This window comes from Moschus berezovskii, chromosome X, assembly GCF_049115385.1.
Source record: "Moschus berezovskii isolate FMDL1 chromosome X, NW_MosBer_1.0, whole genome shotgun sequence".
Taxonomy (NCBI): Eukaryota; Metazoa; Chordata; class Mammalia; order Artiodactyla; family Moschidae; genus Moschus; species Moschus berezovskii.
The window spans coordinates 95,793,740-95,818,707 of NC_142488.1; the positions used below are offsets into that span (position 1 = coordinate 95,793,740).

Sequence of the window (24,968 nt, forward strand, 5' to 3'; positions counted from 1 at the left end):
TGGCCACCTCATGCGATGAGTTGACTCACTGGAAAAGACTCTGATGCTGGGAAAGGTTGGGGGCAGGAGGAGAAGGGGACGACGGAGAATGAGATGGCTGGATGGCATCACCGACTCTGTGGACATGAGTTTGAGTGAACTCCGGATGTTGGTGATGGACAGGGAGGCCTGGCGTGCTGTGATTCATGGGGTCGCGGAGAGTCGGACACGACTGAGCGACTGAACTGTACTGAACTGATGCAGATTTTAATGATATAGAAACATTAGTTAACAGAGTTAAAACTTGTTGATACAGGAAGTGCTATAGGTTTGAATGTTTGTGTCCCCTCAGAATTTATATGTTGAAATCCTAACTCCTAAGGTGATGGGGGTCTTGGGTTGATTAGGTCCTGAGGGCAGAACTCTAATGAATGGGCTTAATGCTGTTATAAGAGACTTCAGAGAGCTTCTTCCACCATGTGGAGATACAGTGCAAAACGGGTGATCTGGAGGAGGGCCTTTTCCTGACCATGTTTGCAACATGATCTCGGACTTCCAGCTTCCAGAACTACAAGAAACATATTTCTGTTGTTTATAAGCCATGTGGTTTTTGGTATTTTTCTTACAGCAGCACGAATGGAATAAGACAGGAAATGATGCCTCGGACAGGAATGAAAATGGTTTCTGTTAAAAATGAAAAGCCAGAGATTAAGTTAGTTATTTACATCAAAGGAAAGCTCAAAAAAGAACAGGCAAGGGGATTTCAAAATGAATAAAACCCCATTATTTGGCCACAACTCACTTTTTGTTTAGAGATTTAAAACAAGAAAAATCTGGGCAATTTCCTGGCAGTCCAGTAGTTGGTACTCTGTGCTTTCACTGCCTAGGGCATTGGTTCAATCCCTGGTCGGGGAACTCAGATCCCACAAGCTGTACTGCCAAAACAATGGCAACAAATCTATCCTCATAGTTTTGGAGGACAGAAGTCCAAAATTAGTATTACTGGGCTAAAATTAAGATATCACCTGGGCTGCATCCCTTCTGGAGGGTTTAGGGGAGGACAAGTTTCCTTGCCTATTCCAGCTTCAAGAGGCTGACTGCATTCCTAGGCTTGTGGCCCCTTCTGGCTCATGGATTGAGGCTTGTGGCCTCCATCTTCAAAGCCAGCACGGTAGCAACTTCCAAACTTTTTCTCACTTCTATCCTTGCATCTGTCGTAACATCTCTTTCTCTCATCCTTTTGCCTCCTTCTTTCCCTTGAAATGACACTTTTTTACAAAAAATTGTGGTAAAATATACATGATAGAATTCAGTTTTAACCAGTTTCAAGTATACAGTTCAGTAGCCTTACTTACATTCACAATGTTGTATAAGCGTTACCACTATGTATTTCTAGAACTTTCTTAGCATCTCGAATAGAAACTCTGTACTGATTAAACAATAACTCCCCATTTTCTTCTTCCCCCAGTCCTTGGTAACCTCTCTTATTCTTTCTGTCTCTGAGTTTACCTATTCTAGATACCTCCTGTAAGTCGAATCATACAGTACTTGTCCTTTTGGGTCAGGATTATTTCACATAGCATAATGTTTTCAAGGTTCATCCATGTTGCAGCATATATCAGAATTTTATTCCAATTTAAGGCTGAGTAATATTCCACTGTATGTGTATATCAGATTTTTAAAAATCCATTGATCTTACTGATGGACACTTGGGTTGCCCCCACCTTCTGGCTATTGTGAATAATGCTGCTATGAACTTTGGTGTGTAAGTATCTGTTTGAGTCCCTGCTTTCAGTTCTTTTGGGAATATGCCTAGAAGTGGAACTGTTAGATAATATAGTAATTCTGTGTTTACTTACTTGAGAACCCAGCATCCTGCTTTCTGCACAGGCTGCACCATTTTACATTCCCACCAACAGTGTACAAGTGTCCTAGTTTCTGTATAACCTTGCCAACACTTGTTAGTTTCCATTAAGAAAAAAATCCATACCATTAGATGTGAAGTGGTTTCTCATTGTGGTTTTGATTTGCATTTCCCTAGTGACTAGTGTTGAGCATCTTTTCATGTGTTTATTGTCCATTTGTTTATCTTTTTTGGAGAAATGTGTATTCAAGTCCTTTCTCCATTTTTGCATTGTGTTGTTAGTGTTTTCTGTTCCTGGGTTACAAAACTTCTATATATCCTAGATATAAATCTGTTGTCAGATATTTGATTTAAAAATATCTTCTCCCATTCTGTACATTGTCATTTCACTCTCCTGATAGCGTGCTTTGATTCAGAAAAGTTTGTGATTTTGATGAAGCTCAATTTATGTTTTCTTTTGTTTCCTCATACTTTTGCTGTTGTATCCAAGAAATAACTGCCAAGTCTAGTGTCATGAACGTTCCTCCAGTGTTTTCTTAGAGTTTTATAGTTTTAGCTCTTATGTTTAGGTCTTAGATCCATTTTGAATTCACTTTAAAATATGGTATAAAGTAAGGGTGTAACTTCCTTTTTATGCATATGGATGTCCACCTTCCCCTGCACCATTTGTTGAGAAGACTTTTCTTTTCCCATTGAATAGGGTTGTCAGTGAAGCTCTTCTGTTGAGTTCTTATATTGAATCACTATGTTGTCTACCTGAAACTAATATTATATGTCCACATTTTATCTGTATAAAACCCCCAAAACAAGAAAGTATGCCTCAGGTGATGAATAGGATGCAGCTACAAGATAATGAGACTTTATTAAAGACATATGAAATCTGTAAAACTATCAAAACTATGAAAATATCAAGTTGCTCATATTTATACAAAGTCTAACATTTATTGAGCTGTTACTGTGCCTAGCACTGTTCAAAGGGATTTCATCTATTAATTAAATCTCAAAGTAACAACCCATCGGGAACAAGACAAGGATGCCTGTTTTCGCCACTCCTGTTCAATCTAGTATGGGAATTTCACTACACGGTAGGCATCAAGCTAATGGTACAGAAAGAGAACGCTTCACTGACAACTCCATCTACAGTAATCCCTGACCCAGTGTTCTGCTCTATTTATGTGATTATTTTCTTCAAAACACTCATCCCCATATGAAATTGCTCTGCTTATTCATTTATCTACTCATTGCCAGTTTTCCCAAACTAAAATGAAACTCCAGGGATCTTGCCATGGACCACACTTGGGAAAATGTTGACCAAACTGCTGACATTTGTGTAGCATTAATTTAATGCCTACCATGCAGAGTTCTCGGAGAAGGCAATGGCAAGCCACTCCAGTACTCTTGCCTAGAAAATCCCATGGATGGAGGAGCCTGGTGGGCTGCAGTCCATGGGGTCGCTAAGGGTCGGACACGACTGAGCGACTTCACTTTCAATTTTCACTTTCACACATTGGAGAAGGAAATGGCAACCCACTCCAGTGTTCTTGCCTGGAGAATCCCAGGGACGGGGCAGCCTGGTGGGCTGCCGTCTATGGGGTCACACAGAGTCGGACACGACTGAAATGACTTAGCAGCAGCAGCAGCAGCATGCAGAGTTCTATGATTTCTGGGATCTCCGTTAATGTAATTACTCCAAAATGCATTGGTCCTTCCCTCCCACATACAGTCACAGACTGTTTTCCCACATGGACACATACCTAAACTCCACAATACTCCTGGGTGGTCAGAAGCATTGGGTACTGTTATCCTGTTGTATAGAAGACAATGGAGGGAAGGGTGGTGACTTACCTGGAGTGTCCCGATGATGGGGCCCTATCTCTTCACTCTTGCTCCGGGAACCTGTCTAGCAGACTCAACATCACAGCTGGTTCTTGTCTACTGAATCCTGTTTCTGGGGCTCAGTGTCCACATCCTTCTGTGATGTCCCACTTTAAGGAAGAATACGGAGATAAGACAGCCCTTGGAACAGAGAGGAAAGTGAGAGGAGCGGAAAGTACATGAAACGCAGGGAAAAGGGTTGGGGACTCTCTGCCTGTCCCCTCTCAGTTCCCTGGAAGCTGTGCAATGATGTTTCCCCAGCTCCATCACACAGCCCCCTCCACACGCAGCCCCCTCCACACACTGTGAAACTATTTTGTAAAGAGTAAAAAATGTTTTTAAATGGTTTGTTTTCATTGATATCAACTCTTTTTGGGAAATGCATACGTTTTCAAGGGGCTTCCCTGGTGGCTCAGAGATTAAAGGACCTGGGTTCGATCCCTGGGTCTGGAAGATCCCCTGCAGAAGGAAATGGCAAGCCACTCCAGTATTCCTGCCTGGAGAATCCCATGGACAGAGGAGCCTGCTGGGCTACAGTCCGTGGGGTCGCAAAGAGTCGGACACGATTGAGCGACCTCACTTTCACTTTCACTTATGTATTCAAAGCAGTTCCAAATGCTGTTGACCACAAGTCTGCATTATTTTTATTCAGCCATCACTTCCCTCAACAGTGTAGGTTGACTGGTCCACACTGTGGAGGGGTCCCTCCCAGAGAGCAGGGTATTCACCCTCCATTACCCCACCCCTGCCCAGGCTTCTCAGACTTTCTCCCACCACCTGTCACCCTTTGTCCACAACACTGGACACAGCCTTTGAGACCCCGCTCCTATGCCCCATTGGTCTCTCAAGTCACCTTCCCCCTTGCCTTGTGCTCCTTTTTGCCCGCCCACCACCCACTGCCAAGGTACGGCCGACAGTGTTTCACCTTATGCAGGTCCCGGAGTACATGTGTCTATAGTCTTTTACAACTATCAGTTTTTTTCAGATAGAATTAAGAACCATTCTACACAGACATTCACAGGCTGCCTTTTAAGAAAGGGTATTGCTTTTTTTGCTTCTAGTTGACCTTGTTTGTCGAGTTTGACGATGGTGATACGTTGGTGCCACCTCGTGACAGAAACCTGAACTGCAGCTCGAAAAACCTCAGCGGAGCAGAGGCAGAAGGGAGGGAGGGGCTGCGGCTCACAGAGACCTGGAAGAGCTTTCTGGAAGCCTGAGTGGGGAGTGCGGACAGATTGCCATGGTACGAGGATATTGATGGCCTATAGACAGAAAGTGGGAGAAGGAAATGGCAACCCACTCCAGTGTTCTTGCCTGGAGAATCCCAGGGACGGGGGAGCCTGGTGGGCTGCCGTCTAAGCGGTCGCACAGAGTCGGACACGGACACGACTGAAGCGACTTAGGAGCAGCAGCAGCAGCAGCAGACAGAAAGTGAAGACTCCGTCTACCTTAAAGAGAAAGGTCGATGTGAGTAGAAGTAAGGTAAGGTATTATTTTCATTTCTATTTTACTGGTCCATAAATTGAAAAATTAATGGAACAATAGAAAATAGTGATATAACCCCAATTATAATTAGAAATTTAGACCATAACAAAAGCAGCATTACAAATCAGTGGAGATATGATGGAGCATTAAGAAGTGGTTTTGAGATAACTAGATAACCATCAGGTTAAAAAGATAAAAAGGGATCCATTTCTATATCTTATAGCAGGATACATTCCAAAAAGGTTCTGAATGAAATATGAAAGGAATGTCCATACAAGTATTAGAAGAAAAATAAAAGAAATGTTCATACAAGTATTGGAAGAAAACAGAGGGGAATTCTATGATCTGGAAGCAGAGGAAATTTTCCTAAGTATACATCAATATCCAGGAGCGTTAAGGAAGAAGGTGGACATAAGAATGACAACTCTGCATGGCAAAAATACACTAGCCAATTAAAGACACTGGGGAAAACATTTGCAGCTAACATCTTTACCAAAGCATTACTATCCCTCCAATATAAACACTTATCAATATAAAAGCATGGGAAAACCCTATCAAAGTTAACAGAAAAAAATAGATTGTCTTTAAACCTATGAAAAGTCTCTGGCTTGTTTTAATTAAGTTAAAGTGAAGTGGCTCAGTCGTGTCCGACTCTTTGCAACCCCATGGACTGTGGCCTACCAGGCTCCTCCGTCCGTGGGATTCTCCAGGCAAGAGTACTGGAGCGGGTTGCCGTTTCCTTCTCCAGGAGATCTTCCCAACCCAGGGATCGAAGCCGGGTCTCCCGCATTGCAGGCAGAGGCTTTACCATCTGAGCCACTAGGGAAGCTCTGTTTTAATTAAGAGAGATGCAATTAACAGTACAGTAAAATACTGTTTTTTTTACTCTTAGATTAGCAATGATCCAGATGTTTGTCAACACAGTGGGTGAGGATGTGGAAAACCATGTCCTTTTGCACCCTGCTCACAGGGATGCAAAATGGTGCGCTCACTGTTGTAGGCTTAATGGTCTGCAAAGATAGCAGGTTCTAACTCCTGGAACCTCTAAACATTGCCTTATATGGAAAAGGGTGTTTGTAGAGATAATTGAATTAAGGATCTTAAAATTGGGAGATTACTTTAGATTTTCCACAAGGGCTCTAAAGGCAAACCCAAGTGTCTTTATAAGAGAGGAGTAGAGGGACAGTTGACACAGAGAGAAGAGAAGGCAGTGTGGCCAAGGATGCAGATGCTGGAGTGATGGAGCCACACACTAAGGAATGCTGGTAGCCAACCAAAGCTGAAAGAGGCAAGGAGGCTCCCTTATAGTCCCAGAAAGAAGTTAAGTCTGCCAACACCTTGATTTTGGCCCACTGAAACTATTTTTGGACTTCTAGCCTCCGGAACTCTGAAATAATATTTCTGTTGTTTAAGGACACTAAGTTTGTAGTAATTTATTTTAGTAGTCATAGGAAACAAACGCACTCAAATGGTGGGGAATTTTACATACCTTTACCCTTTGACTCACAGGTCTTGTATAGGAATTCAGTTCAGTTCAGTTCAGTTCAGTCGCTCAGTCGTGTCCGACTCTCCGCGACCCCATGAATCACAGCACGCCAGGCCTCCCTGTCCATCACCAACTCCCGGAGTACACTCAAACTCATGTCCACAGAGTCGGTGATGCCATCCAGCCATCTCATTCTCCGTCGTCCCCTTCTCCTCCCGCCCCCAACCTTTCCCAGCATCAGAGTCTTTTCCAGTGAGTCAACTCGTCTCATGAGGTGGCCAAAGTATTGGAGTTTCAGCTTTAGCATCAGTCCCTCCAATGAACATCCAGGATTGATCTCCTTTAGAATGGACTATATCCTGATGATATATTGGCAGTGACAGAAAAAGATTTTAGATATAATAAAAATACAGATATGGATATTCACTCTGGCACTGTTTGAACAGCAAAAGAATGGCAGCAACTTAAATTTCATCAGTTATGTGATGGATGAATAAAGTACCAAATAACCACACAAAGGTGTACACTAAGTAAGGTATAAAGAATGATGAAAATTTCCACATAGGCTATGGAAGGATCTCCAGAATCAAGGTCTATATGGGTGTATTGTTTACTTACATTTTGAAAAAGTTGCAGGATATAAAATTAATACCCAGAAATCCCTTGCATTCCTATACACTAACAATGAGAAAACAGAAAGAGAAATTAAGGAAACAATGCCATTCACCATTGTGATGAAAAGAATAAAATACTTAGGCATAAATCTACCTAAAGAAACAAAAGACCTACAAAGAAACAAAAGGCGAAGGTGGGATGATTTGAGAGCATAGCATTGAAACATGCATATTACCATATGTGAAATAGACCACCAGTCCAAGTTCGATGCCTGAAACAGGGCACTCAAAGCTGGTATTCTGGGACAACCCAGAGGGAGGGGGATGGGGATTCGGGATGGGGGACACATGTCCACCTGTGGCTGATTCTTGTCAAAGTATGGCAAAACCCACCACAATATTGTAAAGTAATTAACCTCCAATTAAAATAAATAATTTTTTAATTAAAAAAATGTAGATGGATGGAACCTGTGTCCCCTGAATTGGAAGGCTGATTCTTAACCACTGGACCACCAGGGAAATCCCTACACTTCTGTTTCTTCTCCAAGGTGCAGCTAACATCTCTGGATATTACAGGTAAAACAAATATAGAACTCTGAAAGGTAGAAAGAAAAAAGAGAGTATCTTGGGACTTGGGGACCCAAGGTATGACATGCATTGAATTCCTTTGGTTTTATTTCTGTCTCGTCTGTCCTAGGTGGGGTGCTGGAAGAGCAAGTGACTCACAGATGTCAACAGGAAAAAGCAAGAATTGCTCCAGACACAGGACCAGAAAAGAAAGAAAGCTTTTAGACAATAACTGCCCTAACATCACAGAGTTAAACACATCTGTGCCCTCACCATGGCAGCAAAGACTGAGTGGGAAATGTGGATTCCACGCTCACTGGATTGTAACCAGGTACCCCTCCCCCACTCTTTGGGATGGTATCAGAGAAGACCCCATGGGAAAGAGGGACTGTCATCCCCACCTGGTGGAAATGAGCACCCACCTTACTGCCCTGCACAGTGTCGAGGGAGGCCACATAGACAGCAGTAAGGAAGTGTCTTTCCCTACCTTCCAGGGTGGTATCAGTGGAAGGCTGGTGGGAGTGAAATTCTACTTTACCCAAGCAGTAGTAACGAGGCACCACTTCCCTTCCACTCCCATCCCTGTCCCTCCCCATGTTAATAAAGATTGAGTGGGAAGCCTGGACTTTTATCTTCTTTGCCATCTGTCTCTGTGGTTAGGAATGCATGCTTGGAGGCATTAACATCCATGGAGAGGATCCTGATACCTCACCAGCAAGGTTGTGGTGAGGAGTAAATTCAGCCAACAAGGTGAGAAACCTATCCCTTGGCCAAGTTTTTTTTTTTAAGCTTCATGAATATTAGCTGTCTGTCCCCCACAGATCGCAGAACTCATGTAGCTTCTTTATCTGCGCCTCCTCAACTAGGGCCTTTAACCTGGATGCAGGTCAGAATCACCAGCACTGAAACACGTACATTACCATATGTGAAATAGATCACCAGTCCAAGTTTGATGCATGAAACAGGGCACTCAAAGCCAGCTCACTGGGACAACCCTGAGGGATAGGATGGGAAGGGAGGTCAATGTATGGCAAAAACCACTACGATATTGTAAAGTAATTAGCCTCCGATTAAAATAAATAAAAAAAGAATCACCTTGGGAATCCTTTCCTAAACCCTCCCTCACCTCACATTTTCTTGTTGGTGGAAATAGGACTTCTGTATCCAAGGCCATTGAAGTTATTCCGCTGTAATAACATGGGCATCAGAAAATGGATATGCTGATTTGGCATCAACAGTGTATTCCCGTGTCCATTGCCCCTTCATTGCTCCAACACCATCTATTACCATCCTATGTCTTTGTGGTGAATCTGATTGCTCATTTCCCCAGACCTGGCCTATAGGAAGGGTCATCTAAGATGGCTGATCTGAAGAGGGAAGGTCTTTCATTCTGCTGAGAAGGGACATAGTGGTGGCTCAGACAGTAAAGAAATCTGCGTTCAGTGCGAGAGACCTGGGTTCGATCCCTGGGTCAGGAAGATCCCCTGAGACGGGCATGGCTACCCACTCCAATTTTCTTGCCTGGACAAGCCCGTGAACAGAGGTGCCTTGGTGGGCTTACAATCCATGGGGTCGCAAAGAGTCGGACATGACTAAGCGACTAAGCACACATAGTGCCCGCCCGGGCACACACTTACAGCCTGGCGGTTACCATAGAAACGTGACGTCAGCAAGGCGACCTTGACGACTTTTTAATGGAGACAAAAGCGCCCGCTGGCGGCGAGGAGAGCACGTTTCGCCTTCAGTTGTTGGGAACTGAGTTGGGAGGGTGAGGACCTACGGTGGGCGCTGGACCCCCCTGGGGTGTGGGAGACAAGGGATCCGCATTCAAGCCGCCGCTTTCCCGCCTTGGGGCTCGGTGCCCCGCTGTCTCGTAGGTAAAGCGTGGGGTCCCGCCCGGCCCCAGTGAGTGCGGTGTCCTGCTCCAGGGGTGTCGTGGAGCCACTATCCTCCTAAAGGCAGGAGCGCGGGAGGTGAGACAGGTAGCGACTCTCTCTGGCCTCAGCTTTACCCCTCTGTAAAATGAGGCTAAGAATGCTTTCCCCACAGGATCGCTGAGAACGTTCAGTGATAACACATGAGTAAGCCGATGGCCCTCTGGTTATTGTGGGATCATGAACGTCTTTATGACTTCAGGCCACTTTTTATACCGTTTCCACTTTGTTGTTAAGGGCCAGATGAGGAAAGGAGAAGAAAAAGTCCGTGGTGGGAAACTCGTTGTAACATCTGGTTGTTAGGATCACTACCCAATGGTTTCAATGTCCTTGTCACTAAGACAGTACCTAGCACGGCGCGTGGCGCACCGTTAGGCCAGTAAACCATGGGGAGTGCTGGATGTGTCTCTCCCTGTGCAGCCCTCATGCCTGTGGCCTTGCTCATATCAGGTGTCTGAAGGAGACCGCTTCTGAGGAGCAGTGTCCTGCTGGCTGATGGAGCTTCTACTTCTACTCCGTTCAAGGGCAGCGGTCCTCAGGAGACCCCAACACTTCACATCTTCAGTTGGATATGAGGCCTGACTCAAGTGAGTTCCTAGATCTGATAAAAGCATGTTGTGAAATAGCTCCTGTAAGCTTCTAGCCTAGAAATAGAGACGCCACTTTGATCTCATCATGGGAAAGAGATTTAGCAAGTGGAATATCATTCCATCAGGTGCTAGCTTCATGCATAGTAGTAGTCCTGAGGCCCATCTGAGAGAAGACTTTTTTTTCTTTTTGGTTGAGAAAAGCAGTGAATTGTCCAGTTGATGAAGGAACTTACTTAGTCTTAAACAAGCATTTGTAATAAATATACCAAATAGTTTTCACTGTACAAATAATAATCATTTCCCATGAATCTCTCAGATGAATGTGGAAATATACAGTTGTTAGCTCTACTAGCAATTTAAGATTGTAATCTAGATTGTTCTCTGCTGACCATGTTTTTTTGTTGCATCATATATTGAAATTTTTCAAAAAGGCAGAAAATTTTCAAGTGTTAGTGTATTTATTTATTGTTTGGCTACACCTCATGGCAGGTGGGAATCTTAGTTCCCCAACCAAGAATCAAAACCATGCCCTCCACAGTGGAAGTGCAGTCTTAACCACTGGACCACCAGTGAAGTCCAAGTGTTAGTCTAAAATGTCAATTTTGCAACTTCATATGTAAAAATTATCATCGTAGAGTTTACTCTCTCATAATGATACTCAGCCTCATTCTCCAAAAGAACCAGTTACTCTTAAATACCATTATGATTATTTTCCTAGAATATAATATTTTTATTTCTGTATTTCAGATAGAAATGGATATCAGCTTTCACTAAATACTTGGATACATTTCATTGCAAATGATTGTTTCTCTTTTGGTTATATGTTGTGTGGACCAATTTGATAAAATATGGAGTGAACCTGTAAATACTATAAGAGCCTAATTGTGGGAATCTTTCAACTGATTAATTGTATCAGAGAATTTTAAATATATAGATATATTCCAAATATTTTATTGAGGTATGGTTAACATACAATATAATGTACATATTTAAAGTATATGCTTTGATGTTTAGATATAGGTATGCACCTGTGAATCCAAAACTACAGTCCAGATAATGAACATATCCGTCACCTTAAAAAGCATCCTAGTGCTCCTTTGTGATCTACCCACCTCTCTCTCTGCATCACCCCACTCCTTTCCCAGATAACTAGTGACCTTCTGTCACTATAGATTAGTTTTCTTTTCCTATAATTTTGTATGAATGGAATCATACAATGTATATTTTTTGTCTTCTTTCCTTCGACCTAATTATTTCTGAATTTATCCTTCTGTTACACATACAAATACTTCTTTCTTTTTAATGTTGACTAATATTCCATTATACGACTATACCACAATTTGTTTTATCCATTGATCTGTTAATGGGTATTTGAGTGGTTTCCAATTTGGGACTCTGCTAAATAAAGCTGCTACTAACATTTGTATATTAGTCTTTGTATAGACATAGACTTTCTTCCTCTAGGGTAAATGTCTGGATAATGTGATGGATGTGAAGTTAATGTTATAGGAAACCACGAAACTTTTCCAAAGTGGCTGCACCATTTTTCACAGCCAACAGCAGTGTACAACAGTTCCATCCTCCACAACCTTGCCAAGACTTTGGTCAGTCTTTTAAATTGTGTCCTTTCTCAGAGAGGTATAGTGGTCGCACATAGTTTTCATTTATATTTCCCTAATGACTTTGAATATTTGACAAAAGATGATTAGCGTCTTTTCATGTACTTATTTGACATTTGTATATCTACTCTGGTGGAGTGTCTATTCAAATATTTTGTCCATTTATTTGTTAGAGTGTCTGTTTTCCTATTTACCTGTGTGAAATTTTCTATATTCTGGGTACAAGACTTTTATCAGATATGCGATTTGCAAATATTTCCTCCCAGTGAGTGGCTTGCCTTTTAATTCTCTCAACAGAGTCTTTGGAATGGGAAGATGTTGAAGTTTGGGGGATCCCAATTTATTTGTCCGTTCACTTATGGATTGTAGTTTTGGTTTTGCATCTATGGAATCTTACCTGACCTAAGGTCACAAGGATTTTCTCCTGTGTTTTCTTCTAGAAGTTTTATGTTTTATATTTGGGTCTGTGCTCAATTTTGAGTTGACTTTTGTATGAGGTGCATTACTCAGATCAAAATTTATATTTGTGCACGTGGATATTCATCTGTCCCAGCCCCATTTGTTGAAAAAGCTATCTTTTCTTCATTGAATTGCCATTACAGCTTTGTCGAAAATCAGCTGTCTGAGTCCAGAAATGGACTCCTTGTTCTATTCTATTGATATCCTTGTCTTCCTTGATGGCAGTAAGTACCACACTGTCTTGATTACTGAAGATGTATGATGATTCTTTATGTCTTTGATCCTCCAGCTTTGTTCTTTTTCAAAGTTGTTTTTCATAGTTTAGGTCCTTTGCATTTAAATGTGAATTTTAGAATCAGTCTGTCACTTCATGGCAGATAGATGGAGAAACAATGGAAACAATGACAAACTTGATTTGTGGGGGCTCCAGAATCACTGCAGACGGTGACTGCAGCCATGAAATTAAAAGACGCTTGCTCCTTGGAAGAAAAGCTATGACCAACCTAGACAGCATATTAAAAAGCAGAGACATTACTTTACCAAGAAAGGTCTGTCGAGTCAAAGTTATGGTTTTTCCTGTAGTCATGTATGGATGTGAGAGTTGGACTATAAAGAAAGCTGAGTGCCGAAGAATTGATGCTTTTAAACTGTGGTATTGGAGAAGCCTCTTGAGAGTCCCTTGAACTGCAGGGAGATCCAACCAGTCCATCCTAAAGGAAATCAGTCCTGAATATTCATTGGAAGGACTGATGTTGAAGCTGAAGCTCCAGTACTTTGGCCACCTGATGCAAAGTGCTGACTCATTTGAAAAGACCCTGATACTGGGAAAGATTGAAGGCGCGAGGAGAAGGGGATGACAGAGGAGGAGATGGTTGGATGGCATCACCGACTCAAAGGACATGAGTTTGAGTAAACTCCAGGAGTTGGTGATGGACAGCGAGGCCTGGTGTACTGTAGTCTTTGGGGTCGCAAAGAGCTGGACACAACTGAGCGAGTGAACTGAACTGAAATGAGAGAAGAACCAGTTGTGATATTGAGTCTCCTAGACACGTTCCTGGAGCAAGAGTGAAACGATTGGGCCCCGTCATTGGGACACTTTAGGTAAGTCCCTACCCTTTCCCATGCCTTGTCTATACAACAGGATAATGCTCCCAACCATACAGAATTATTGTGGAGTTTAATTGTGATCATGTGAGAAAGCAATCAGTAGTTGTAGGTGGGAGGGAAGGGTCAGTGTACTGCATTGACAGACAAACCCCAGACATATTAGAACTCTACATGGCAGACATTAAAGTAGTGCTACACAAATGTCACATGTTTAGGTCAGGATCTTTTCAGATGTGGTCCGTGGACCACTTTAACAAAATTGTCAGAGGTGCTTATTGAAATTGCCAATTTCTTGGCTCGGTCTAGATCTGAGGGGACATGGGATGGAAAGCGTCAAACAGTTGGTTCTGGCATCAGTTCAGTGTCTACTCATAAATAGAGTAGAAAACTTTGGGTCAGAGGTTCCTGTCCATGGGGTTGTCAGTGAAGCTCTTCCTTAGGAAGTGACATTTGAGCTGAGCCCTGAAAGACAAGCAGATGCCAGGCCTGAGCAGGCCTTTTTGTCAGCAGCCTTTCACTGTGTGTGCCCCAGTTATTCCGGGAGGAGATGACCAGCTTGACTGATTGGAGCCCTGCAGACCAAGTGTGGAGTGGTAGGAGATGAGGTCAAAAAGCCAGATAGGAGCCGATCCAGTGACTGTAAGGTGAGGTGAAAGTATTTACACTCACACGTTTTATAAGTGACAGATCTTACATTTGGCCCTGATCTGTCTCCAGAGCCCACACTCCTAAAAGTGAAAGTGTTAGTCGCTTCTGTCGTGTCCGACTCTTTTTGACTCCATGGGCTGTAGCCCGCCAGGCTCTTCTGTCCATGGAATTCTCCAGTCATGAATACTAGAGTGTGTCGGTATTCCCTTCTCCAGGGAATCTTCCCGACCCAGGGATCAAAACCGGGTCTCCTGCACTGCAGGCAGATTCTTTATCGTCTGAGCCATCACACTGCTAACTGGTACAGTTATGAAGAAGAAAAAGACGTGCTGATAGTGACTGATGTTAGGCCGAGACCGTATCTGTTTGGATGAAGACTATGTTTCAATAGCTGTTGTCCATTTATCGAGGGTATTTATTTAAGAAAAATGAAAAGATAATAATTATAAAAACAAAAAAGTAATAATTATTACAGTTACTATGCATTAGACAATTTGGCTGTTAAAATAGTTATTTGGACTCCCATGGTGAATTCTTTTCCTTTTATGATTTCAGAGTGCTTGTCGAATGGTGATCTGATTGCTCTATGTATGAGGTTTTCCTGGTTGGGCATCAGGGATAGTCTGAATCACTTGACAGGTGAGACCAGAGGAAGTGTGGTGACCTACCCAGTGTCACATAGGGTTAGTGGGTTAGGTCTTCCCCTTGGGTGACTCCTGTCTACCACCCAGTTTTTTGTCCATCAGACATGGCTCTAGCCTGTGTATATGTAGTAAATCACTTCTTGACTCAGAGGATACATGCTTCTTTGAGGTTAACCTGCAGGTAACATAGAACAATACTAAGTGCCTTCAATTAAAAGGTACTTCTTCTTCCCCAAACTCAGCTGGGAGATTAGAAGAAAAATTCCTGAAATCTTACGGCATATACTCTTTTGTGTCTGGCTCCTTTCAGTGAACATAGTGTGTGTGTGATTTATATTACTGTTGTCTGTAGTGGTAGATCATTCATTCTCATTGGTGTACAGTGTTATATTGTGTGGATATTTCACAATATATGTATTTATAATGGAGGTTTGGGTATTTCCCAGTTTTTGACTTACTGTCAATAATGTTGCTATGAATGATCTTGTGCATAGCTTTTGGGTAGATGTTTATTTTCTTTCTCTTGGGCGTGGACCTAAGAGAGGCATTTCTACATCGTAGGACTGAGCTCGGTAGGATTTGCCAAGTAGTTGTCAAAGGGTTCTTTTCAGTCTATATTCCCTATCATCTGCAACACTTGGTAGTTTCCATGTTTCTCATATTTGATGTTCAGGTAAGCATGCTATAGTATCTTACTGTGGTTTTAACTGTGATTTCTCTGAAGTCATAAGTGTCGTGTATATAAAAAAGGCCTCCTTTTTTTTTAACCTTCCACCCATTTGCTTAAGAAATTGCATCTTTTGTCCTGTGGAGTTTATATCCCTCATTCAGTTGATTATATCCTTATTATTGTGTTGTTTGTATTCCTCTGCCTTCCTCCTCTATTACTGTAAAAGTGGTGATTAGATTTAGAGGCTTGACCAGTTCACATTTTTTGGTAAGAATGCTTCACTTTTAATGTTGTACATCTTTTAATCTTACACCAGGAGGCTCATTCTGTCTGGCTGTCTCTTCTGACACTAAATTGATCACTGGATTCAGGTGTTATCAACCTGACCTATCCATTAGAAAGTATCCCATCTGCTTCTTACCTCGTGTTTTTTTGTAGCCTCCCAACATAGTTGGCTAGATCTGCTTGTCATTAACATCTGTAAAAAGGTGATGTGCAAGTTCTGTGATTTCTTAGGCATTTATTAGCCAGAATTCTTCTATAAAACGAACTTCCCCTCATCAACAGTTAGGTTACTCTGAGGTATAGTTTGCACAGGAAGGGCAGAATTAATGTTTTTAATTCTTTTGCAGTATTTCCCGTTTTTGAAAGAATGAGCCTTTTCCCTGGGATCCTCCAAAGGTGAGCAGTGAGTTGGTTTTGTGTTCTGCTTTTCTTTTAGATTGTCATCATGACTCCCAGGCATGTATATATTTGTCCATTGTAGTCATTATTTTCCTTGGTGTCAAGTTGTTCTATCTTTGACCGGTGGGAGGCCCTTTCAAGCTGGCTTCTGAGTCCTTCTGATGTGCTTTCTGGTATGAGAGTGTGGTCTAGACACATGTGGTACACAGTTCCTTCTTTGGAGCTAGAATCATCCATTTCTCCAAAGGCGCCTGGTCTCCTTTAGTGGGATAGGTGCTTAGAGGGTTCAGTCTGGGGGCTAGAATCATTCATTGCTACTTGATTGATCATAGTTGTTTCGTCCTGAGAAAACCACTGTAAGTTGAAAATGCATTTAATACAGCAGACATACCAAATCTAACCTACCTTAAACATGCTCAGAGCACTTATATTAGCCTACAGTTGTGCAAAATCATCAACCACAAAGCCTATTTTATCATAGAGTGTTGAATATCTCATGTACTTTATTGAATGCTGGTCTGAGGTGAAAAGCAAAATGGCTGTGTGGGTACAGATTGGTTGGAAGAGTCCTGGTTGTTTACCCTCATGATCTTGTGACTGACTGGGAGCTGTGGCTCAATGCCACTGACCAGCATTACAAGAGAGTATCGTATCACATATCTTGAGCTCAGGGAAAGATCAAAATTCAAAATTTGTAATGCAGTTTCTACTAAGTATATATGATACCGTCTCACATCCTTTGGTTTCAACTTGAAGGATTCTCTTTAGCAATTTTTACAAGGTAGGTCTAATTGTGATGGACTCCCTCAGGTTTTGTTTATCTGGGATGGTCTCTATTTCTCCTTCATTTGAGAAGGAAAGCTTTGTCAGATAAAGTATTCTTGTTGGGGATTTTTTTCTCTCAACACTGAATGTCTCATCCGACTCCCTTCTAGTCTTCTGAGAAATCCACTTATAATTTTATGAGATCTCTCTTGATACGTGGTGATCCACTTTCTCTTGCTGGTATCCAGATTTTCTCATTGTCTCTACTTTTGACAGTTTGTCATAATGCTTGTTTGTGTTCATCCTAGTTGAAGTCACAGCTATGGTTTTTCCAGTAGTCATGTATGGATGTGAGAGTTTGACTCTAAAGAAAGCTGAGTGCCGAAGAATTGATGCTTTTGAACTGTGGTGTTGGAGAAGATTCTTGAGAGTCCCTTGGACTGCAAGGAGATCCAACCAGTCCATCCTAAGGGAAATCAGTCCTGAATATTCATTGGAATGACTGATGTTGAAGCTGAAACTCCAATACTTTGGCCACCTGATGTGAAGAGCTGACTCATTTGAAAAGACCCCGATGCTGGGAAAGATTGAGGGCAGGAGGAGAAGGGGACGACAGAGGATGAGATGGTTGGATGGCATCACCGACTCAATGGACACGAGTTTGAGTAAACTCCGGGAGTTGGTGATGGACAGCGAGGCCTGGCGAGCTGCAGTCCATGGGGTCGCAAAGAGTTGGACGAGACTGAGAGACTGAACTGAACTGAACTGAAATAGTTGAAGTCATTTGAGCTTCTTGAATTTGGATGTCCATTTTGTGAAATTCGTGGCCATTATTTCCTCAAATCAACTCTCTGCCCTCTTCTCTCCCTCTCCTCCTTCTTGGAGTCCTATAATGTATATACTGATCTTCTTCCTGGTGTACTTTGAATCTCTTAAGCTTTCTTCACTTTTCTTAATTGTTTTTTTCTTTTTGTTCCTCTGACTCCATGCTTTCAAATGACCTATCTGCAAGTTTGCTGATTCTTCTGCTTGATCAAATATTCTGTTGTTGTTGTTGTTGAGTCACTAAGTCGTGTAGACGCTTTGCGACCCCACGGACTACAGCACTCCAGGATTCCCTGTCCTTCACCAACTCCCGGAGCTTACACAAACTCATGTCCATTGAGTGAGTGATACCATCCAGCCATCTCATCCTCTGTTATCTCCTTTTCCTCCAGCTTTCAGTCTTTCCCAGCATCAGAGTTTTTTCCAGTCAGTTGGCTCTTTGCATCACGTGACCAAAGTATTGGAGCTTCAGCTTCAGCATCAGTCCTTAAGTGAATATTCAGGGTTGATTTTCTTTAGGATTAACTGGTTTGATCTTCTCGCAGTCCAAGGAACTCTCAAGAGTCTTCTCCAACACCACAGTTCAAAAGTATCAATTCTTCAGTGCTCAACTTTCTTTATGGTCCAACTCTCACATCTGTACATGACTACTGGAAAAACCATAGCTTTGACAATATGGACCTTTGTCGGCAATGTCTCTGCTTTTTAATATTACGCTGTGTAGGTTTGTCATAGCTTTTCTTCCAAGGAGCAAGTGTATTATTTTAATTTCATGGCTTCAGTCTCTATCTGCAGTGATTTTGGACCCGAAGAAAATGAAATCTGTCGCTGTTTCCGTTGTTTCCCGGTCTATTTGCCATGAATTGATGGGACCAGAAGCCATGATCTTCGTTTTTTGAATGTTGAGTTTGAAGCCTGCTTTTTCACTCTCCTCTTTCACCTTCATCAAGAGATTCTTGAGTTCCTCTTCGCTTTCTGCCGTAAGGCTGGTGTCATCTGCATATCTGAGGTTATTGATATTTCTCCCGGCAATCTTGATTCCAGTTTGTGCTTCATCCAGCCTGGCATTTCACGTGATGTACTCTGCATACAAGTTCAATAAGCAGGGTGACAGTATACAGCCTTGATGTACTCCTTCTCCAATTTTGAACCAGTCCATTGTTCCAGGTCCAGTTCTAACTGTTGCTTCTTTGCCTGCATACAGGTTTCTCAGGAGGCAGGTCAGGTGGTCTGGTATTCTCATTTCTTGAAGAATTTTCCACAGTTTGTTGTGATCCACATAGTAGAAGGCTTAGTCAAGGAAGCAGATGTTTTCCTGTAATTCTCTTGCTTTTTCTATGATTCAACAGATGTTGGCCATTTGACCTCTGATTCCTCTGCCTTTTCTAAATCCAGCTTGTACATTTGGAAGTTCTCAGTTCACGTACTGTTGAGCCTAGCTGGGAGGATTTTGAGCATTACCTTGCCAGCATGTAAAATGAGTGCAATTGTGCGGTAGTTTGTACATTCTTTGGCATTGCCTTTCTCTGAGAGATGAATGGAATGAAAACTGACCTTTTCCAGTCTATGGCCACTGCTGAGTTGTCCTAATTTGCTGTCTTATTGAGTGCAGCACTTTCATGGCATCATCTTTTTGGATTTGAAAAAGCTCAGCTGGAATTCCATCACCTCCTATAATGAAATTTTCAATTCAATTATTGTATTCTTCAGCTACATAATTTGTTTGGTTCTTTTTTTTTTTTAATTTCTATCCCTGTTGATATATTCATTTCGTTCATGATCACTCTCCTGATTTTGTTCGTTGTCTTTGATGATAATTTTGAATTCTCTGTCACATAATTTTCGATCATTTATCTATCATTCATTTCTCTAGATTTATTTTGTTCCTTTGATTGGGCCAGGTTTCTGTGCATGCCTTTATTACTTATTTTCTGGGATTTGAAAAAGCAGTCTTCTCCCTTAGTCTTTTATAAAACCTATTTTTTTTTTTATTTGACTCTGTCAGTTCTTAATTGAGCATACTGGATCTTTGTTGTGGCACTCGAGCTTAGTTGCTCCATGGCATGTAGGATCTTAGTTCCCTGACCAGGGATCGAACCCATGTTCTTTGCATTGCAAGGTGGATTCTTAACCACTGGACCACCAGGGAAGTCCCCTGCTCCAAGTCTTCATGGACTAGTTTTATACAGGGTAAGATCATCTCCAGCCCAGCCTGGCTGGAAATTCTGGGGGCCTTAACAACACTTTTTGGAGGATGCATATTCTCCAGCTTTGTTCAGGTAATTTCCCAATTTGAGAGATTTGCTGGACTTCTTTTCTTCATTGGAGTTTGTAATCTCTTTCGCTCTCTGATGTCTGTGGTCCTGCAGGATCTCTGGTTGCACAATAAGCTGCAGAGCTCTCATTTTTCTCAGTGGCCCCCAGGCATCCAGAGTAGGCTGATTCCCTGTCAGGAACTAGTCCCTTGGGCAGCACCTGAAGAGACTCCATGTTTGATGTATGAACCACTTTTCCTCCTAAGAGAAAAGCTGCACTTGGCTAACTGGTTGCCAAAACTGGTGGGCGTGCTTTCAATTTAAGGAGCTTTATTTGGAGGGAACAGAAAGCCCACCCAATAATAACAATGACTGTAGAAATCATAATGTTCCATTTAGGGATGATAAGAATGATAAATATTTATTGCTGACTTCCTCAGTGCCCAACAGTGGTATAAGTGCTCAAAGTATACTTACTTGTTTCTTCCTCACTATAACCTGTGAGGAGACTTTAAGCATGAGGGAACTGAGGCACAGTGAGGGCAGGGCTAGCAGGTGGTGGGGCTTTGATTTGAATACAGGTTTGTAGTCCCTGAGCCCTTCATCTAAGCAGTGTACGCTACTGCCTTTCAGATGAGAAGAGCCTACTTTTTCAATCAAGGTAACACAAAGTCAAACACAGTAAAGTACCATGTTTTTCTCCTAATTAACTAAGCAGAGATTTAAATATTGATAATAATTAATGTAGTGTAGAATTTGGGGGCCTGTGACCTGTCCTACCAGTAGGGACTCCCCCAATATCTCGCCTCCCATTCTATGCTTCTGGGTGTTCCTTTTCTAAAGTTGAGTTGCTTTCTTGTAGGTTTCCTGTAAGGCTAAGAATGCTTAAATTTCTCAGAACTTTCTTATTTTAAATGATTGAAACAGTGTGTGCTGTGGGGTGTTTAGTAGAGTAAAAAATTAATTACTAAAAAGGGAAAGAAAATATCCTGAAACATATTACGAAAAGAAAAGCCTCGCTAAGATTTTCATTTGTATCCTATCCTTTTTTTTAAAAGAAAAAAACTTGTCATTGGAGTCTAGTTGATTTACAGTTTTGTGTTAGTTTCAGGTGTACAGCAAAGTGAATCAGTTATTTGTATACATTTATCATACTCTAGAAATTTTCTCTTGCTGTTATTTATACATTTGTGCATGTGTGTCTGTATTTACATATTTACGTATAAAAGATAAGTTCTCATCATACATTGAGTTTTGTGACCCACTCACCTTCTGTCAGCATACCTCCAGAGTCAGTGATTAAAAATCAGTTTATACCACAGGGATGGTAGAAATGCTCATAGCCAGTGAAGATATAAGCAAAGAAATAAAAACGACTAAAATACATTTAACCAAATGCTTTTTATGTATTGACTCATTGTGCTCACAACAGTACTATGAATTAGATATGGTGTTAACCCACATTTCATAGATGAAATGATAAGGGACAGAGACATAAGGACTTAGCTCAGGACTGCACAGTTTGGGAACAGAGCATTTTGGGTTTGTACCCAGTTTCTCATGCTCCAGAACCTGGGAAGATGTCAAAGATTTGTTAGGAGCAGTCTATGCAAGTGTACACATTTTAGATGGTCATTAAAAAGTTATAGTATTTGTATATTAATATATTTATAGAAAGTATTGGACTTAGTGACCAAAAGGTAGCTTGTGACCTCGGTGAGTGCACGTTCATTGCAATCACAGGGACAGAAGCTACAGTGCAGTAAGATGAGGAGACAGTGGGAAGTGAAGAATGTTAACAGGGAATGCAGAAAACGCTTCCTGAAACTTTTGATGAGAGAACAGAGAGATTTTTTTTTTTTAAATCTTCAAATCCTTGAAACTTCAGCAATTTTAAAAGTTAATGTGAAGCTCATCTCAGAAATAACCCTTGAATTTGTCCTTTCTACACTCTTACTTGCACTGTGGAATTAATAAGAACCTTACAATGGAATAGTATGAGCCCTAAAGTTCAATATATATTACGGTATCAGTGAATGGAAGAATGGATAATTGTCTGTCAAGAAATGGTAGTAATTTGTGGAATTTTGCCTCTCAGGAGGCAGCACATGGCTGAAATCTTGATGTGATGTGGCTGGAAAATGTATGATCTGAGAGCCCCTGCACTGCTGACTACGGGGTGAGTCCCAGATTTTCTTATCAATGTATTAACACAAGGAGCAGTCCAGGAGCAGAAGTTAGACAAACACCACAGCCCACTACCGCAGTGCCATCTCTCACTGAGCTCACCAGGTGAGTCAAAGGCAAGTCTGTCTTCCCAGGGTGGGGACTGGATTAGGATCAACACACAGGTATGTTGTGAGCAGCTCTTAGGAAATTCTGGTACACCAAAGAATGAAGAGAACCTGCTATCTCAAACCTTCAAGACAGCACATGTCAGAGAGTTGTTTGCTTCCTTCCCCTAGATGCATGTAATCTCTGTAGGAGAAAGAGTGAGGAATGACTTTTCACCGTGCCTTCCTTAGGACCAGGGCTCAGATAGCCCGCATTGCTATTCAGTTCAATTCGGTTCAGTTCAGTCGCTCAGTCGTGTCCGACTCTTTGTGACCGCACGGACTGCAGCACGCCAGGCCTCCCTGTCCATCACCAACTCCTGGAGTTTGCTCAAACTCAGGTCCATAGAGTTAGTGATGCCATCCAACCATCTCATCCTCTGTCAGCCCCTTCTCCTCACGCCTTCAGTCTTTCCCAGCATCAGGGTCTTTTCAAATGAGTCAGTTTTTCCCATCAGGTGGCCAAAGTATTTGAATTTCAGCTTCAACATCAGTCCTTCCAATGAATATTCAGGACTGATTTCCTTTAGGATGGACTGGTTGGATCTCCTTGCTATCCACGGGACTCTCGAGGGTCTTCTCCAACACCACAGTTCAAAAGCATCAATTCTTCGGCACTCAGCTTTCTTTACAGTCTAACTCTCACATGCATACATGACTACTGGAAAAACCATAGCCTTGACTAGATGAACCTTTGTTGGCAAAGTAGTGTCTCTGCTTTTTAATATGATGTCTAGGTTGCTCATAACTTTTCTTCCAAGGAGTAAGCATCTTTTAATTTCATGGCTGCAGTCACTGTCTGCAGTGATTTTGGAGCCCCCCCAAAATTAAGTCTGTCACTGTTTCCTTGTTTCCCCATCTATTTACCATGAAGTGATGGGACCGAGTGCCATGATCTTCATTTTCTGAGTGTTGAGCTTTAAGCCAGCTCTTTCACTCTCCTCTTTCACTTTCAACAAGCGGCTCTTTAGTTCCTTTTCACTTTCTTCCATGAGGGTGGTATCATCTGTGTATCTGAGGTTATTGATATTTCTCCCAGCAATCTTGATTCCAGCTTGTGCTTCATTCAGCCCAGCGTTTCTCATGATGTACTCTGCATTTGAGTTAAATAAGCAGGGTGACAATATACAGCCTTGACGTACTCCTTTCCCGATGTGGAATCAGTCTGTTTTTCCATGTCCAGTTCTAACTGTTGCTTCCTGACCTGCATACAGATTTCTCAATGGGCAGGTCAGGTGGTCTGATATTCTCATCTCTTTAAGAATTTTCCACAGTTTGTGGTGATCCACACAGTCAGAGGCTTTGGCATAGTCAATAAAGCAGAGATAAGTGTTTTTCTAGAACTTTCTTGATTTATTGATAATCCAACGGATGTTGGCAATATTGTCTCTGGTTCCTCTGGGGTTCTCTCATAGCTCAGTTGGTAAAGAACCCGCCTGCAATGCAGGAGACCCTGGTTTTGTTCCTGGGTCGGGAAGATCAGCTGGAGAATGGATGGGCTACGCACTCCAGTATTCTTGGGCTTCCCTTGTTTCTCAGCTGGTAGAGAATCCGCCTGCAATGCGGGAGACCTGGGTTCCATCCCTGGGTTGAGAAGATCCCCTGGAGATGGGAAAGGCTACCCACTCCAGTATTCTGGCCTAGAGAATTCCACTGACTGTCTAGTCCACGGGGTCACAAAGAGTCAGACAAGACTGAGGGATTTTCACTTTCTTTCCTCTGCCTTTTCTAAAACCAGCTTGAACATCTGGAAGTTCATGGTTCACATACTGCTGAAGCCTGGCTTGGAGAATTTTGAGCATTACTTTACTAGCATGTAACATGAGTGCTATTGTGCGGTAGTTTGAACATTTTTGGCATTGCCTTTCTTTGCGATTGCAATGAAAACTGACCTTTTCCATCCCTGTGGCCACTGCTGAGTTTTCCAAATTTGCTGGCATATGGAGTGCAGCACTTTCACAGCATCAACTTTTAGGATTTGAAATAGCTCAACTGGAATTCCATCATCTCCACTAGCTTTGTTTGTAGTGATGCTTCCTAAGGCCCGCTTGACTTTGCATTCCAGGATGTCTGGCTCTAGGTGAGTGATCACACCATCGTGATTATCTGGGTCGGGAAGATCTTTTTTGTACAGTTCTTCTGTGTATTCTTGCCACCTCTTAATATCTTCTGCTTCTGTTAGGTCCTTACCATTTCTGTCCTTTCTTGAGCCCATCTTTGCATGAAATGTTCCCTTGGTATCTCTCATTTTCTTGAAGAGATCTCTAGTCTTTCCCATTCTATTGTTTTCCTCTAGTTCTTTGCACTGATCACTGAGGAAGGCTTTCTTATCTCTCCTTGCTATTCTTTGGAACTCTGCATTTAAATGAGTATATCTCTCCTCTGCTCCTTTGCTTTTTTGCTTCTCTTCTTTTCACCGCTATTTGGAAGGCCTCCTCAGACAGCCATTTTGCTTTTTGGCATTTCTTTTTCTTGGGGATGATCTTGATCACTGCCTCCTGGACAATGTCACGAACCTCCGTCCATAGTTCATCAGGCACTCTGTCTATCAGCTCTACTCCCTTG

At 42.1% G+C, this 24,968-nt stretch overlaps 2 long non-coding RNA genes across 23 annotated transcripts in view; one reads left to right on the forward strand and one right to left on the reverse strand.

Annotated features, from left to right (window-relative positions):
• Window positions 1–245: 245 nt before the first annotated feature.
• LOC148773391 (uncharacterized) lies at window positions 246–6,886 on the reverse strand. Of its 2 annotated transcripts, none has more exons than XR_016036784.1 (3): window positions 6,693–6,886; window positions 3,689–3,859; window positions 246–663 (listed from the first exon to the last, which is right to left on the reverse strand). It is a non-coding gene; the product is annotated as an uncharacterized LOC148773391 (long non-coding RNA). The 2 variants fall into 2 exon arrangements; XR_016036785.1 differs by lacking the exon at window positions 6,693–6,886 and adding an exon at window positions 4,785–4,898 and having other exon boundaries at window positions 3,689–3,828.
• Window positions 4,908–24,968, forward strand: part of LOC148773392 (uncharacterized) — a 32,001-nt gene continuing 11,940 nt past the window's right edge. For 4 of the 21 annotated variants that reach the window (XR_016036763.1, XR_016036764.1, XR_016036767.1 and 1 more), the window contains exons 1-8: window positions 5,062–5,200; window positions 7,761–7,879; window positions 8,001–8,201; window positions 8,531–8,620; window positions 10,255–10,391; window positions 12,311–13,573; window positions 16,174–16,222; window positions 22,169–22,249. This is a non-coding gene — a long non-coding RNA (uncharacterized LOC148773392). Of the gene's footprint in view, window positions 5,201–7,760; window positions 7,880–8,000; window positions 8,202–8,530; window positions 8,621–8,736; window positions 8,959–10,254; window positions 10,392–11,141; window positions 12,075–12,310; window positions 13,574–14,111; window positions 14,224–14,782; window positions 14,867–16,173; window positions 16,223–22,168; window positions 22,250–24,968 lie in introns of those variants that run through there. The other 17 variants (XR_016036770.1, XR_016036773.1, XR_016036779.1 and 14 more) reach the window with 11 other exon arrangements.